We start from the raw sequence: 18,705 nt of genomic DNA, 5'->3' as shown, positions 1-18,705 counted from the left end.
TGCAAGGACAAAAAAGATATGAAAAAAATCTTAGGAGATGATCTCTTTAACTAAAAACCAAAAAGCCTGTGGATGAATGTGTGTAGGTAAAGCAAATACATCCCTTTGTTAACTAGTAAAAAGATTATGATTCAGTATATGCTATTTGAGGAATAAACTGCAGAACTCCAAATCTGGAAGGGATCTCAAAATCATTTATTTGGAAAATATTTATGGAGGGATTCTATGAATCAGTACTCTGCTTGAACCAGGAACCCATGGTCACTTCCCTGGGTCTGACAGTCCAATGTGGGAGGCATATTTTTATACAGATAATTATAATACAGTTATATACAGCTGGTATTGTCTGAGGTTCATAAAAAGTATCAATAAGTTCATCCCAGGGTAGGGAGAGAGAGGTATGGTTTGGAGAAATTTCCCTGAGGAAGTGATATTGGAGTAGGTTTTGTAGGCTAGTTGGAATTTAACTGGGGGTTTATGGTGGTGGTGGTTGGGAAGGGGTTGGTAGGAAGACACATTAGTAGAGACACATTGAGCAGGTGGGGTAGGGGCGGCATGTGTGCAGATGCAGAGACAAGAAAGAGCATGGGGACTTTGGGAGCAATGACATGCAATTCATTGTGGGTGGACATCACCCTGCACAGAAGGGAGAGGCATGACATAAAACTCTGAAGTTAGGCAGGACAGATCATTGAGGACCCTGTACTACACCTGAAAGTATGCCATGGATGGGGAGTGTTATGATCAATGTGAAGATTGGAAAGATGGTGGCAGTATGAAGGGTGGACAGGCAGGGAGTGATCCTAGAGCAGTAGTTTTCAAATGCTGTGGTTTCAGGATTTCTTTACACTCTTAAAATCATTCATGAACCCAAAGAGCTTTTGTTTATGGGGGGACTTAGCTATCCATACTTACCATATTAAAAGTTAAAATGAAAAAATGTAAAAATTCTTATTAACAATAAGCACTTGTATGTTTATACAGACAGATGGTTAATGAAAACAACTATATTATTCAAAACAGAAAAAAATTTAATGAGAAGAATGAATTTGTTTCACATTTAGTCACATATCTTTATGTCACCTAAGAGAATACATTTAGATTTTCATAAATGCTTCTGTGTTCAGTCTGATGGAATATATTGTTTTATTGAAATACATGAAGAAAATTCTCATGCATATGTGTGGCTGGAAAAGGGAGTGTTTTAATTGCCTTTCCAGGTAACTGTGAATATCCTTCTTTAATGTCACATCAAAACTCTACAAATGGTAGTTTACTAAATTAGTTGTGTGAAATCAAAAGCCATATCAATGAACTTTTGATCGATCTTGTCATTTGAATAGGTCTTTTACCTAATCATGCATGAATTATTTGGAAAATGGCACATTGTTATGAAGGTCTTCCAGATTTTGACAAATTTTATTATATAATATCCAAAAATCACATTTGTTACTATCACCACTAATGTCATGAGAAAAGTTGTAATGTATGGGTAGACTGTCAAGCTCCCAGTGGCAGGTAAAAGTTTTCCCAAATTCCAATTTCCTCTTGAAAGCTCGAATTTTAACATTGACAACAAATGCTGTCATTTGCTTTTCCTGAAGTGACAGTCTTTCCCTTTGTTCATTTTTGAGAAAATGTGTGCCAAATACTCAAGTCTGAATAACCATAGTTTGTCAGTTATTCTTTCAAGTGAAAATGGTGTTCCATGAGAAAAAGAAAAGTGGCTTATTCAGCTCCTGACTCAATCACACAAGTGCTTTTCCTAGAGACAAGTAGGACACTTCAGTATGCAGTCAAATACTTTACATATTCCTCCTATTTCATCATACAGAATGTTAAAAATATGTATTTTTAGGGTTGTGCTTGAACAAAATTAATATGTACTGCTTCATAAGAGATGTATTATGTGAACTGGCATTATTTTTCTTACTGAGAGTGTGGAGCAATGAAGAAAACACAGACTACGCCTATAGTTTGATGCTACTGCATTGATTCCTGCTAAAGCATTAGCAGTTTTAGCACATGCCTATTGCTTTATCAGTGCAAGTGCCAAAACAGTGAAAAAAGACAAATGCCATTTTGGTATTATTACGAAAGTAGTTTAGAACTCAAAGCTCCCACACAAAGGGCCCCAGGAATCCCCAGTTGTCTAAAATCTATACTTTGAGAACAACTGCCCTAGAAGAAAGCAGTTAGACACCACTCAATAGTCAAAAGAAGAGAAGTAAAGTATCTGACTATAGCTCTCGTACCAAAAGGCATGGACTTAGCAATCAGAACTGGATTCAAGGCCTGACTCTGCTGTGTTCCTGAAGCTTTTTTATTCTTTATAATTTCCCTAGCTGTACAATGGAGATAATCATAGTTCATACTTTATAGAGCTAATATAACATTTAAATGAGAAAATGAACCTAAAGGGTGAGCACAGTGCCTGGAATACATTAATAGTAGGCCATCAATAAGTTAGGGAGAAAAACCACAGCCAGAAGAGTGTATTTAATGCACAAGTATAGGAGAGAGAAAAACAATGAGATTTTGTGACTGACTTGATAGGAGATGTGAATTAAAGTTATAGGGTTAAGCTCACTTCCAGGTTTCCAGCTTAAGCCACAAACCGACATTAACCCAATAGAGAAATGGAGGTTTGTAAGGCATGATAATAAATTCTGTTTGGAACCTGTTCAGTTTGAGATAGCTGTGAGACATCTGGATATATAATTAAAATATGGATCTGAGACTCAGAAAGCTGTCTGAGCTGGGGTAAAGTTGATTAAGAAGTTACTGGATGAGTCTGGGCATGGTGGCTCATGACTGTAATCCCAGCACTTCGGAGGCTGAGGCAGGAGGATTGCTTGAGCCCAGGAATTCAAGGCTGCAGTGAGCTATGATCTCGCCAGTGCACTCCAGCCTAAGCTGCAAAACAAGACCTTGTCCAAAAAAAAAAAAAAAAAAAAACAGTCACTGGTTGAAGCTGAAGCTAAGAATATGCATGGCATTGCCTAAGGAAAAAGAATGAAAGGATGATGAGTGAAGAGGCGAGACTCACACAACTACCAATTTTTAAGTAAAGGGAACAGAGAGGATGATAGACAATGAAGTCAGAACAATTACCTAGATGCCAAAGAGGAATTCCCAAGATGCTAATTAAAAGACATACTTGGGATTTAACAATTAGTCCAACTCTCTGCCTGTAAAATAAATGAAGAACAGTCCCAAAGAAGCTAAGTAATCTCCTCTAAAATGTCTACTGACAAACACAAATTATGACTTTTTCTATTATAGTTGACATATTTGTCTTGAATCTTAACTATTACATCATTTGCTCTAAAAGATCTAAGCTGTATATACATAACTACAGAAAAATAGATTTGACTAGTTCATTTCAGTTTTCTAGCCTCACATATCAGTGTACTATGATGCTAACATAATCTTACGAAAGTACTTGAAGCCAGCCACTACAATGAGTACAAGACTAATATTTGTTAATGAATCAGAATCTAGAAAAATAGCATTGTAAACATTTAGGATATGCTGTGGCGTTACTAAGGAAAAATTTATTTTTTTCCATTAGTCATGGCCTATGGGTTCTCATCTTGCCTAATTTTCCAGAACAGCAGACAGTTTGGCAAATTGTATTGGTCCATAACCTGTAGTATTCGTAGTGTCTCTCTTTCCCTCTCTCTGTCGGGATTTTTATGATTATGTTGCAGACAAAATCGATTAGTTCTGGTCTGTTTCCATGGAAACAAGATTGTGTCAGAAGGCTGTAAATTTTTCATCTTTATGGATGGAAAGTTGCTGTATGTCATACAACTTGAGATAGCATTAAAAAAATCTGCAATGTATTTTCATGTCTTTGAGAAGGAGAGTGTGAGTTGCTGTGAAGGACTGGGTCCATTACTGAGGAGGGATGCTGTATTTTCTTGGTATCTACAAGAGACTATTATAGTAAGGGTATAATGTAAAAGACAAGATTGACCAATGAACTACCTGTTGAAGAAAATTAGTTATTTTTCCCAGTGAAATTTTCACTGAGGGCTAATGATTGTCTGTTATTTACCATATATTCTCAGGCAGCATATGCACCCAACAGCATAAGATTTATCAAAGGCATACACAGAGCACTCAGCACATTATAATGATAACCACTGGACACATTCCAAGGCAGAATTAAATACTATTTTCTATAATTTCAATAGTTTTGAAATAATACCTTAATCAGGGGGCTGTGAAGATTGAATAACAATAAACAAAATTCTATTGAATGATTACTATATCTCAGACACTGTCGTGCAATATATGCATGTTAGCCCATTTAATCACCATTACAATTTCATGAGGTTGATACCATTATTATTTCCACTTTAGAGATCAAGAAACTTAGGTGCAGGTAGACTAGATAAGACAAGGAGCCAAGATTTAAACCTGTCTATTTCAGAAAAAAAAAAGAAAAGCCTAGGTACCTAAGCCTGCAAAATGAGAAGATTCTTGATGTTTGCTGAAACAAAATTAGGATAAATCAGCTACCTTACTGGGAGGTTACTATGTATAAAGCCCTGTGTCAGGAATCAGTGGTATAATCTAAGAAATGTAGCAATATAGGCCTCATCTTTATTTCTACATAGGAGATAAAGCAAACAGGAATGAATTAATAACAAACATAAAACCCACGTCTGCTTTCACATGTATGCTACACACTTTGGAGTTATTTAATGATAAATTAAAAGCCTAGGCTAGCTTCTTCTATTTCAATACCTCTTGCTCTCAGTGTGTTGTCAAGGAAATCAGCATTACTATTAGTCTGAATAAACCTATTGAGAAAGTAACTCTACAGCAAGGGTATCACTATGTTATAGCCAAACATAAATGAAAAATAGACCTTCTTTATGTTATTGTTCCGTTTCTATTAGCTAAACACATGATTGCCAACATGTGTTAACTATTTAACAAGATGATCTATTTCTGTTTTTCTGTACCTGGACTCAATGTCATGGCTCTGAGAAAAAATATAGCTTAGTATAAAAAGCATGAGTTCATCTCTATCTTCAAGATAATTATCCTGGAACGAATTAATTTTTAGGGGTTGGTATTTTCTGTAACTTCGTCCTTATCATATAGTTATTAGCTTGAAGAGACAACTGCTAACTAGTAACAAAAATTAAGTCAACATTTTAAAGGACAAATCAGCATCATTGGATTTATTAGCTCTTTAATGTTTCTATTAAATGCTTGCAAAGTAAACTGTGTGTTTAACCCCCCAGTATTCATTCTATTCCAGATGTTTCCTTCAAGACCCTTGCCCATCTTTGTTTAAGGACCAGGTATATGATCTAATTCTGGCCAATGAAAGGTGAGGGGACTTCAGTCGAGTCATTGTTTGTAAAAAGTTTCTTCACTCCCAAGAAAGAGAACAAAGAGAAGATAGCGTTCTCTGTCCTCTGGACCCTTTTCTATTGGGATAGAATACATGGCACTACTTCAGCCAAATTAAAACCAGAAGAGATGCCAATCTGAGGTCAAAGCTGACACACTGAGGGTGGCAGGTCACAGAGACATATTGACCCCTGGGCCTTTGATGGATCACTCAGCTCGTGGACCCGAACAACCTCTGCACTGCTTGTTCTGTTCAATAAACATCTTTCTTGACTAAGACAGTTTTAGACAGTTTTTCTAGTTAGTTGCAGATGATACACCAAATAAATAAATAGTCTTTGGTCAGTTCAAAAACTTGACCAATCCAGAAGCCAGCTCACAACCAAGTACTCACCACATATTTGGATGACCTTTACCCCATACAGTCAGGTGAGCCATAGATCTAATTACCAAATAAATATAATAAAATTTAAAGTAAATACAGTCCAGGGTAATTTACTAAATACACAAGATGAATGTCTCTCTTAAAAGAAAAATATATAAAAAACTGAGTTGCCGGGCGCAGTGGCTCATGCCTGTAATCCCAGCACTTTGGGAGGCCGAGGTGGGCGGATCACGAGGTCAGGAGATCGAGACCATCCTGGCCAACACGGTGAAACCTCATCTCTACTAAAAATGCAAAAAATTAGCCAGGCTTGTGGCGGGCACCTGTAGTCCCAGGCAGGAGAATGGCGTGAACCTGGGAGGCAGAGCTTGCAGTGAGCCAAGTTCACGCCACTGCACTCCAGCCTGGGCGACAGAGAGAGATTCTGTCTCAAAAAAACAAACAAACAAACAAACAAACTGAGTTAATCTTTCTTACTTCAATAGCCTTTGGCATCATTCCATTCCCTAAGTTCATCTGTGCTATGTCTCCCTGTATGTATTTGCCTCTTCAGAAGAACAAACTGGTAGAGGAAGGAAGAAAGCACCCCTTTACCATCTTTTGGTCCTGATACAGCTGTCCTTGTTAAATAGTAGAGATTTTAGTTTATTTTCCACAAAAACAAATTTATACCCAGAAGTTGTTTAGTTACCTTAGTCACAGCACCTTTTTCCGGAAAACTCCAGGTGCCTTCTGTGAATTATCTCATTTATTCTTACAACATCCCTAGAAGAGATTCTTTGCTCCTTTCCCAGTAAGCCACTCTACTATGAATCCTTGACAGATATCTCATCCCTGTCAAACCTTAATGTGGCTTGGCTTCAGTTTTCTTGCTCCATGATCTGTGTAGAAAGAGAATACAGGTGAAATTAGCCTATAATCTTTGACATTTGGCATAGGGGTGCTCTGGCTCTGTGTCTGGGTTTTATTCCTTTCTTTTTTATAGCCCTAGATCAAGAAAGCAAGGATGATGCAAAGCAAGATATTTGACCCTTGTTAAAAGCATGCCCTAGCACGACTTAGGAAGAATGGGACCAGGAACCACTGCCAGGATCCTAGGGTGGGGAAACGGGCGCTCCCCCCTCTTTGGCAGCCTTGATCCATTTAGTCTTTCTGAAGGCATGCTGGCACTCCTGAGCATCCTTCTGTTCTTCCCTCTTGCTGCCTTCTCTGCTCTTCCCTCCTTACATCTTCCCCTTTGCTTCTTTTCCTCAAACATCTCAAAGACCAAAGAGGTAGACTAGTGGAACATGTGGTTCACTTTGGTGTTGTAGGTCATTTTCTAGTTCCTTCTCCTCTCCACCTAAAACCCAGTTTGATTGGCTTACTAAAATAAGACAAATAAACCTATTTAGTAGCTTCTAAGAGTACATTTTAGACAAGCTGAGGAAAAAAGCCAGCATGCTAAATATTAACCTAAATGTAATAACCAGATGTCATACTCCTTTCTGCTATAACCAATAGCAATGGCTTAGCAGAGTTAAACCAATAATAATTATTTCAAAGGGCAATATATATAATTCTAAAATCAGTAACTAACATTTAAAACAATATTTACTGCAATTCATTTATACAATGCTCATAAGCCAAACTAGTCATGAATTCTCACCAGTAAATTTCCCTTGACCACTTACCATAACAAAAAAACATTAAATCTCACTTTTACGATTTTATACATGGTCTATAAAATCTTTGCCTCCAGATGAACTCTCTCCTAAGCCATCATTTTTTTTCCTCTATTCTGTTACCAGAGTGATGGTTTCAAAACACATATCCTACCCTTGTTCAAATCTGTCAGTGGCTCTCAGTGACTCAGAATCACTTTAGCAAAGTATGGAAGTGCCTTCACGATCTGGCCTCTGCCTCTCTTCTCTTACCTCTCACTAAGTGGTAACAATAACACAAATGCTAATAATAATACCCATAAGACACACCTTGCATCAGAAATTGAGCAATAGATTGTTGCATAAATTTGTAATTCTTCAATAAACGTTAGTTCCCTCTACTTCACAGCCACAAGCTTAATAAATGTTATTTCCCTTGTCTTCATAGTACACAAGTAACTAAAGTTTTAAATACTTTGACCTTCAGCCTGAGCTATAATGAACATGATGTTAAGCATGTTAAATAACCAAAACATCAATTTAAATACATTTTTAAAATATTTGAGAGCTTTTTGCTGGGATGTGGAGGGGGATGAGGTAGGGAGGGCTGGATATCGAAGAGGGAATAAGGAGGAGCAGAAGGGTGGAGTTTGAGAAAGCATCCCAGAAGTTTCTGATTTGCTTGAGTTATCTTTCTTTTTCCTATCCTTGTGAAAATTACTGATTTACAGATTGGAGAAAATATATTTTATGGCCTTGGCTACAAACAGGAGTTTTTTTTTTTTTTCTTTTTTCAATTCCAATATCCATGGGAAATCGCAGTGATTCCTGCATGTGGCTTCATACTCCACTTTAGGCCACATACTTCAAACTGCGTTATATCTTAATAAGAGTTGCATCTCACTTATTTTTAAAAGCAGCCCTGGCTTACAAATTAACTATTATATAAAATTGGACTGTAAGCAATTCTGAATTTCAGTGAGCTTAAGAATCACCTGTGCAGTGGGGTGCGGTGGCTCATGCCTGTAATTCCAGCAATTTGGGAGGCCCAGGTGGGTGGATCACAAGGTCAGGAGTTCGAGACCAGCCTGACCAGCATGGTGAAACCCCCGTCTCTACTAAAAATACAAAAATTAGCCAGGTGTGGTGGTGTGCACCTGTAATCCCAGGTACTCAGGAGGCTGAGGCACAGGAGAATTGCTTGAACCTGGGAGGCAGAGGTTGCAGTGAGCTGAGATCACGCCATTGCACTCTGGCCTGTGTGACAGAGTGAGACTCCATCCACCCCACTTCAAAAAAAAAAAAAAAAAAAAGAATCACCTGTGCTACTTGTAAAAGATGCAGATTTCTGGATTCAATTTCTGGAGATTCTGCAAAAAGTAGGTCTGAGGTAGGGCCGAGGGATCTGCATTTTTAATACACTCCCCGAGTGAGTTTTGTGCAAGCAATGCATGGATGACTATTTGAGAAAGGATGCTCTAAAGGAATGAGTAAAGAATATGATCTGACTGCTTTTGGCAATGAAGCCTGGAATTTTGCTGTAATGTCCCCAATAACTAAGAAAAAATTGAAGCATATTGGATCACACAAATTTTGTTCTATTTTAGGAAAAAACAAAACAAACACATTTCCTAAAAGTTGTATATAAAAAGCAAACATTTTTCAAGAACTAAACTGAAGGGAGGAAAGTTTGTTTAGGATATAGTATAAAGGACATGAAGCAACATGCTCAACAGACATCTTAAATTTTATTTTGCACAGATGCGTACAAGGTTCAGTCGAAAAAGTCTTTCTCTGATGGTTGCAATTAGTTAAACTTAGTGAATTTCATTTAGAAGGTGATGAGATAAGATGGTCCAGAAACTTTGCTTTCAGATGACCTGATACATCTATTGGATCTGGAGATCCCCCAAAACAGTTAACCTGCATTTGAAATTATCTTGATAAAATTTCAGCATTTTAGTAATTTAGGGGAAATTCTTTGGTTTTCAAATAAGGAAGTGATAGCTCAAACAGCATGATAGAAACTTTACCCTAAAAATGCTAGATGTCACCAGCTGAGGAATCTTAGACAAATTAAATCTTTAATTTTATTTTTCTTAAGCCATTTCTACTTAGTATTGTTATTAATACTTATGCTAATATCAACAATTGAATATTCTAGAGGTAAGTTTGTATCCTCTTTTCTGGTTATTTTAGTTTATCCTGAAAATTTATTTATCCTTTAAGATCTTCTAGTTCCCAGTGTTGTAAAATTTTTGTTTTACTATGGCTCCATTATTTTTAGCATCATTTTGCATCTTTACGCTTTATTTCTGGCCATGAATACAACTTTATTTTCTTTCAATTGTTTTTATCATCCTTTATACTGATGACATGATATACCCGCTTAAGAATTTTTCAGGTTACAACCATTTGTGTCATGCAGTAGGCTGTAAAATTCTGGCTATTCAGCATTTTGCACAAGAACAGAAGCAGATCCAGGGGTGGTCATGGAGGAACTCACAAGCTTTGCCATGAGGAAGGGACAGCTTTCCATCTGGGTGGGAATCTGGTTGGCTTTTCAACCTCTGTGAAGAGGTAACAATCTCAATTACCATCTGCTCACTTGGTTTTAAGACTTCAGGTCCCTATTAAAGAGGTAACTTCAAATGGGCAAATCACCAAGATACTACAGGGTGAAATACTGGAATGTTGTCTAGGAAGCCAAGTTGTCCATTCAGTTCTTGGGGAGCTCCAGAGATTCTCCTTGTAGTAACTTTGATCACCTTCCTGGTGGTTCATGTTAACTTAAAGTCTGAGACTTCTTTCTTTGTGTTGTATAAAATTCATTTCTTCCTTTAAAAATGTTGAGCTCAGGAGGCTCAGAGCTAAGTGTACATTTTGAAAGAGTAAATTCATTAGCCTACAGTCCTTAACAGATGTATCACATACATTTTCTCCATTTTCCTTGTCTTGAGATTCCTATTGCACAAAGATATATATATAAAACCTTGCATCACTTTTTAAAAGAGGTGGGATATAATAAATAAAAATCAAGTTCCTCTATGTGATGTAAAAGACTTTTTCATTCTTTAGCATGATTCTATACTTCTTATAAACCCTTTTTTCTCAAGGACTATACTTAATTTTATAATAAAAATAAATATTAAGAAATGAACTTGGAAGCACTGTATCCTAACATTGAAAAGAATCTTTTAGGCCATCTAGTTTCACCAACCTAGTTTAAAGCAGTGGTTCTCAAAATTTAGCATCAGAATCACCGGGCTAACTTCTTGTTAAAACACAGCTTTCTGGGCTCCACCCCAGGTATATATGGCTGGGACCCAATTTTGCATTTCTAACAAATGCACAGATAATGCTGATGTTGCCAGCCCAGGAACCACACTTTGACAATACCTAGCTTACCGAATCCAGGATTTTACGTTTTTTTTTTTTTTTTTTTTTTTTCAGGTTAGAAACGTGTATACTGGGCATATCACTTTGATTTTTGCGGTTTCTTAAAGATGACAATCATAGCTTCTTCAGTCTCATTTATTTATTCATTTGATGCCTATGGTGTAATTTCGCTGCACCTGGAACCTTGAAATGATTTACAGCAGTATTACACAGAAGCCTGCAATCGCTTTCAGTCTCCCTGCTGCCAGCCTGACTCTCATATAGCCTGTTTTTACCTCGCCTGTCAGAGTGATTTGAGAACATAGAAATCGAATCAAATCATTCCTCTGCTCAGAAGCACCCAGAAGCTACCCAGAAAAAAAGTCCCAAATCCTTACAATTGCCTAAAAGGCCTTATAATCTGTCTGACCTTTTGGTTATCTAGTGGAAGGCACCTCCTTCTATTCTCCTCCTCCCTCAGTTCTCTGTAGCCTAACTGGCTTCCAGCTGTCCTCTGTACCTGGAAGCACACACAGACTATTCCCTCATTCCAGTATGTTCTTCATCTAGGAAGCTGAATGACTAACTCTTATCTCCTTCAAGTCTTGGCCAAAAGTTTACCTTCTTAAAGAGACCTGCTCACACTTCTCCTCTAATCTCTTACCCTGCTCTGATGTTTCCAAGTCACTTATCATTTTGTTAGGTACTATATAACTTACTTATAATGTTTATTATTCATTTTATGTCTCTCCTGGATGGCACAGAAACAGCACAGGGGCTGGAATATTTGCCTTTTTGGGGTCTATTTTCACCAATGAATCTCATGTGTCTAGAACAGTACACGCACATAGTAGTGCTCAATGAATACTTTTTTAAATCAATGAATTATTTAATTTTGGTTTCTGAAAAATTTAGTAGTTTTTTTTTTTTTTAGATTTATTATTTGGAAATTCAGCCCAATCTTTAGAAACTCACATATTCTATTTATGGCAACACATTTTATAATAGCAATGTCTAGAAAAAATGAAACCGTCCACTAATGGGGTATTGATTAAGTAAATCAGATAACTTTGTTTTGTATTATATAGCTATTAAGATGATAAAACATAAAAGGACTCAATGTAGGAAAAACAAAGTCAAACTTTATAGGCACTATATTTACTAATTATGTAGGCTTATTTAATCTAAATCAAAATACATACATTACAATCCTCTTTACCTCAAAAATAATTATATAACTATGCCAAGTTTACTAGACACTCTTTAAAACAAACCAAATTGAAGACTGAATACTTTACCTAAAGTATTTCCCACTTCAAAATATCTTAGAGAAGTAAGAATGATAATAGAGAACAGTGATTAAGCACTTGTCACTTATGAGGGACTGATTACTTCATTTAATATTCATAACAAATATATAAGATAAACATGATTGTTGTTTGTATTTTTTAGATAAGAAAACTATAATGTTCAGAGGGGCAAGTAACTTGCCCAAGGTCACATGACTAGTAAATGTTGCCATCAAATTCTATAATTTTTTATTTGGGAAAATTAATCAAAGCCTCTCTACAATGATCTTACCAATGAACTTCTCCAGCTACATCTTACATACTCTGTATATTTCCATTCCTTAAAAGACCCCAGCCTCTGACATCTGGCGTTCAAAAATGTTCATGCTGTCTGAAATATCATTGACCATCAACTGTCACCTGTTAAAATCCTACTAAAATTTTTACAGTAATTATATATATTCTATCTTCTGTTGTTATTGAAGATGTGCCTTATTGCTTCTACATTTATTATTAAATTCCTTGAGGATAGGATGTATTGACTACCTACCACAGTAAGCAGGACATTATTAGATATATGGTGGATACAATTGCCCAAACAAATCTTACAAACATTCTGTCCAATGTGGTAGCCATTGACCACATGAGGAACTGAGCATTTGAAATGGGGGTAGGTGCCAAATTTCAAAATATTTAGGACATATCATCTTCAACAAAATATATCATTAATAAAATCAATCTTATTGTTTTCTTTTTTTGATATTAATATCTAGAACATTTAAAATTACATACATGGGACTCATTATATTTCTAATGCACTGTGCTTTTTTCAGATATACCTGTTCCCTACTCCATCACTCTCCTCCAAGGGATCAAACCCATGAACAAATGCATGAATTAAGCAAGAGGAGAATCCCTTATTCTGAGATGTTCTACAAGGGGGAGGGGGCTGTCTCTGGATCAATAGTTTTTCTATTTTATGTAGTCAGGTTGCTGCTTTTGTCTTTTGGTCTACGAAACACCATAGTGAAAAAGCTAGTTGGTCCATAAGTGAATATTCTCTCTCTGTGTGCACAGTGGAGCAGAAACCACATGCAAATCAGAATATAACAGAATTACAGGAAGCTTTCTATTTTGAAGTACATTGGCAACATGACAAATATAAAGCAAACAGCATTCTCCGAACAATCCTTGATCCCTTTCCTATCCCAACATCAGCCACAATAGAGAGCCCTATGTGTTGCCCTCAGCCACATGTCTCCTACTGCTTGCTGGTACCACGTGCTTTAGGCAGTTTCTTTCCAGGCAAACACAGACTGTTTACTGACTGTAATCAAAATGACAGCGCACTGTTTTCACAACTGAGTGTTGAGAGTCGATTGCCTTTTTCACTTGGCAACCTGAGGAAAATTGAGAACTGGGAACTTGAGGTATGACTTACATTACTTCAAGATGGCGGTGTTGACTACTCCACATGTTATCTGCGCTCCTTTGAGATTTAAAATACGGAGGATTGGGATTTGTCTAGCTCAGAGCAAAGAGGTTTTAATCACTGCTTTCAGATGAGTGCAAATGGTAAACTACACCGGAGCACAGGATGATTTAGGTGTGTCTGAAGTTCAGCTGCCATTTGATTCTTCATCAGCAAAAAAACCAATCACATAAAGAGGCCTTCCCCACTAAACAGGCCCCTTAGATACATGGTTATAATGTTACAGAGTGGATCACTCTAAGATGGTGCCACAGAAGGTAATGCAATATACTAGAAAAACATGCCCCTGCCCTATATTTCTTAGAAATGAGATTTAATGAAAAGATAAGAGAGAGGAAAACAGAAGGAGAGATATACAAGTTGCAAATCAGACAAACTGTATTCTAGACTTGTCTCTGCTGTCACTTGTGTGATATATTGAACACTTGAGATCTCAGATGTTTTGTGTTTATGTGAGTAAAAAAGAAGGGAGAGGTGGGAAATTGACCAGTTAATTTGTAGTACCTCTTTTATCACTAAAACTCTAGTTCAGTGTCCAGACTTTGGGACTCTGTACTAGGCTTACTCCAAATGTTTGTCCCTTCTGAGAGAAACTTCTGAGGGTATAGCAATACCCTTATACCCTGAACGTGGGTCACTAAACCTTATATAAATCATGTTCCTGAGGTAGGTGTGTCACATCTATTAGAGGATATATTCATTTTAGAAGACTTCAGTGAACTAGATGCTTGCATAGGTCCTCTCCAGCCCAAATTTAAACTGTTTCTTGATGAATAAATAATATAAATGCCTTGAGTAGAATATAACTTGAAGATCAGTTGCTGAAAAGAACTATCCCTTGAATCCTTTCTAACTCTAGATATTCAATTTTGTACACATGACGTCTTCATGAAATGGTAATATAAAAAAATTCCTACTGAGAAATTCCATACAAATTGCAGTTAAAAGAAAAACCTAGAAAACTTTAAGGCTGGTTTTCAGTGAAATATGACCAGTCACTTGGCCATATCTCTCCCAAAAAGGGCCCTTTGAAATAAAGAAAAGATGAAAAAAAAAAAAAGTCTTTCCTGGGATCTGAATTCAGGACCCAGAGAATCTGTGTTTTTCCTGCAGCCTCTGAGCACATCATTGGCACCAAAATAGAGCAAAGGACTGTGTGCACTGCCCTGATTTAGGTGTGGATGATGCCACTTACTGCAGCGGGGATTGCAGAGTAAAAGGTCTCTGCACATAAGGACAGGAAGGGGATGCCGTTCAGTGCTCAATTCTTTTGAGGCTAAAGGAGATCCAGAATTCCACAGGTAAGAGAAAATTATATATAATAAAAAATTTTGTTTTAAACAGGGATTGTAGCAACCAAACTGCTGAAGACTGGCGTGGTCTGTCTGTCTTCACCCTCCAGAGGATAGAGGACCTGGTAAGTAAGAAACTGATTAGTGAGGGCAGTAATCCTGAGGAGAAACCTAAGAAGAGGTGAGAGGGAAGATGCCAGGAGGGAGATATGACCTGCCGTATGCCAGGTGTGCCACCTGAGCTGTCTCCTCAAGGACATGGAGAATTCAGGATCCTGATAAAATTGCCAGTGCAAAATCAGACATTGAGTTCACTCATTCTTCAAGTGTCACTCCTCTTTAAAAATTAACAGACTTTTTTTTTAGAACCATTTTAGGTTTACAGAAAAGTCAATCAGAAAGTATTGAGTTCCCACATCAAGTGCCTTTTTTAATGTCTTAAATATCTGTCTTCAAAATTTTTATTCAGAAATAAATTGAGAGAATAAATAGAAACTATTTTGTTAAGTGTGAAACTTCCCAAATTTAGCTTTCTTGAGGGATATGGATTTTTGGGGGAGAGGAGGAAGTGTATTATTTTCTGATTAAATTGATCTCACAAAGTGTTTTCTGAACTGGCACCACTATCGTAGATTTAATGGGATATTTAAAAGAAAGGTGTCTTACAATGACAGGATAATTTTAAGATACTGAGTAGAAAACCATCCCTTACAAATGCATAAGAGGGAGCTGACTATTGTTGTTTTCATGGTGTATCTTAACTCTAGTGTTTATTTGCATGAAAATCTGCATCTTGATTTGGATGTGCTCTGCCACTTTTCATTTACCTTCATGCTTTACCCTTTCCTTTTCAAAATGTACAAAGTGCTTTTGAATAAGGAGTTGGAATGTTTCCTCAAAAGAATCTAGTTAGTTCTTACAATTGTCATCATGTTGGTAGAGGGGAATGGTTATACCAACCATAAATTATTCCCCCTCTACACTGATTGTGTTATTTAAGGTGACCCTTCTTCATAAAAGCATTCCTCCCCTGGTTCAGGCTTTCATTCTTATCAATATCTCATTGGTTTCTTATTTATATTTTCATTGCAGACTTCCCAAATACTTTGTGTATAAAGGTTGGATTTTTTTTAAATAAATGATCCAATCCCAATGGGAGGACACAAGCACTGTGTCACACACATTCATCATAACCCTGGCCTCGAACATGATAACTTTGCAATTCCTTGGCCAGTATTTCTTCTGTTTATCACAGAAGCACCAGCGACCTGCCTCAAAATGTGGATATTCTCATCTTGACATTTAACAGATATTTTCTGTTATGATAATCATTTTACTGACCACGTTGGCAGAATGTTAGAGATGGGTGAAGAAAGCATAGTTAAATACTAACACTAAATGATGATCCTTTAGAGAAAAGACTTTAGGATATAATCTTTTCTGAAGGACCTGTAGAGGATTGTCCTCTATGTCTCCTACCCAGTTGTGGGAAACCAATCCGGAACAGCAACTGGGGTGTTAACCCAGGAAATATCTCCTTAAAAGCTGACTCATCTTAGGAATGAGATTCTTTTTAAAAAATGCAATTAATTATTAATTTCGCTCCACTATTAGATTAATTCACTTCTTTCTCAGATATACCATTTTCTGAAAATATCTTTTAAAATGCATTTTGGCTTTAAAAAATATGTTCGTTTACAGAATCTGCCTTTCCTCCAAATCTGCCTAAATTCAACTTTTAAAAAATTAAAAATCGAAGTGTTTTGCTTCCAACTGATGATTTGGAGATTCAAAGAATATCTTTCAGTAGACCTACTCTTATTTGATTATTCAAGACTTAGTTCTCCACGTAGCAATTTGTAAGTAAGAAATAAATCAGTGAGTGAATCTATGGTTGTACAAACTTAAAGTTATGGATGCTCAGCTCCAAATGTGTACATTGCTTGTATGGTTAGCTTGCAAAATATACCAAAACCAGCAGCTGAATCAACTTTCAAATATCATTGGGATAATAAATTAACAATTTCAAATGTAAAATTATTTAAACACATAAATAAATGCCAGTGTGTTCAACCAAGGGAGAAATGGACACAAGCGTATTTTTTGTTGCTTCCTTAAATATTTGCATAATATCTCTACTTAACACATGCCCGCTGGTTAGCACTTTGAAATTATTTTGAAAAGCATTTGTCAACTATCTTTCACTTCCCTAGCCAAGTTTTCATTGGCTTCTGTTATTTTTTTTTGTCTTTCTCTAGTCAATTGGTTTTCAAACCTGGCTACACATTTGAACTACAATTGCAGAGCTTTTAAGCAAATATTGATACCCAGATTCCACCTCAGAGAATCTGATTGAATTGGTTGAAAGTGGAGCCAAGCATTGCTCTTTTTTAAGTTTCCCAAATGATTCTAATGTGCATCCACAGCTGTGGGCCACTCTGTGAATAAGCTGGTAATGTTCTACCTCTTTTTGTTTTCTTTCAGTATGTTTGCATATCTCTTTCTCTTTAGCTGTGTTTTTTTTTCTCTCCTGACATTTTTATTGGTGAGGTCCTATAAATCTATTTTTTTCTTTTCTCATTTTGCTTTTTTCTTTTTTACCTCCTATTTACTGGCCAAGAAGTTCTCATTCCAGGTATATATACTTGATTTATATTCTTATCCCATACTATTCATGCTTTATGTCAGTGTAAGAGAACACAGTATGATGGTGAATTATATTTTTGCCTGTTCTTCCAATGCTAATTTAATAGTTTACATTAATTTTTGGTATAAATATAAAAAGATCAATAGTAGAAACTAAGGCCATTGTCAAAAACTGATATTAAGGGAGGATTTATTTTAAATGTAATTATTATTGGCTATGACAAAGACAATAAAACAGTTTAGAATTTTGAGACCATACAGATCTCAAGGACATGCATATATCATATCAATAATATTTTTCCCTTTCAGAGGTAAAGGACGGCAATGTGTTTGCCCTAAATTTTAAACTTTAAAAACAAATTTCATAGTATTTAAAGAACAGAGTGGAAGTGGGAATATTACATATTGCAACAAATAGCATAGCAGAAACAAGATATCACTAGCAACAGAAAATAGCAACAGAAAAAAAAGAAAAAAAGGAATCAATGATGCTAAGTGTTGTGGTGATGTTAATATTGGGAAGAAAACTAGAAATCAAGAAGGTAATGCATAGATTCAAGGATTTGAAATGAAACAGACTGAGCCTAGACTAGGAGAAAAGAAATCCGAGTGCCAATGTAGCTGTGCTTCTAAATATGGTCAAGAGGTTTCCTCTCCATGAGGTTTATTTTCCCCAACTGGCAAAAATACTGGTTAGATTGGCAAAAGGAGAAAAAGAAACTTTGCAATTCCTTGGCCAGATCCTGCCTATACATGTGTTTTATCGAATCTATCTGGTATTATAAATAATTTGAAATAGATGATTCCATTTAACAACAGAGGGAAATCTTCACTAACAATTTGGATTTTTCAGCTTCTTCAGAGAAGTCATTTGATGTAACAGTCTCCTAGCACTTAGAAGGCGTTTTCCATTTTAAAAAGGGCATGCATGCACTTTCTAGTTCCTCAGACCCAACTGAATGGCTTCACTGCTTTCTCTTACCTACTTTGCCCATGTGGGAATTTATGTTCATTTCTTCTAGAATTTATTATTTAAGGTCATGACCAACCATTATATAAGTTCCATGAAAAGAAAATGCTCAGAGTACTTGGGAACATGTTTAGTTAGGCATAATAAAAACAACTTATATGGAGAAAAATAAATGTCACAAGCAGAAACACCAAGGAGACAGAGAAACTAACAAACAGGCGACTAGTCCTCAAA

At 36.4% G+C, this 18,705-nt stretch overlaps 2 protein-coding genes across 2 annotated transcripts in view; one reads left to right on the top strand and one right to left on the bottom strand.

Moving 5' to 3' along the window:
* LOC116810729 (sodium channel protein type 3 subunit alpha) overlaps positions 1–18,705 on the bottom strand; it is a 114,796-nt gene that overhangs the window by 90,952 nt on the left and 5,139 nt on the right. The window contains exon 2 of the mRNA XM_032755547.2: positions 6,453–6,642. The gene's annotated coding sequence lies outside the window, so the exon portion shown is untranslated. The remainder of the gene's footprint in view (positions 1–6,452; positions 6,643–18,705) is intronic.
* The window catches only part of SCN2A (sodium voltage-gated channel alpha subunit 2), a 195,908-nt gene continuing 192,160 nt past the window's right edge, over positions 14,958–18,705 (top strand). Inside the window, exon 1 of the mRNA XM_058441550.1 lies at positions 14,958–14,980. The gene's annotated coding sequence lies outside the window, so the exon portion shown is untranslated. The remainder of the gene's footprint in view (positions 14,981–18,705) is intronic.

This window comes from Hylobates moloch, unplaced genomic scaffold, assembly GCF_009828535.3.
Source record: "Hylobates moloch isolate HMO894 unplaced genomic scaffold, HMol_V3 SCAFFOLD_1, whole genome shotgun sequence".
NCBI classification, from domain to species: domain Eukaryota; kingdom Metazoa; phylum Chordata; class Mammalia; order Primates; family Hylobatidae; genus Hylobates; species Hylobates moloch.
Note: the sequence above shows the minus strand (reverse complement) of the source record. Positions and strands in the feature narration are given on the sequence as shown.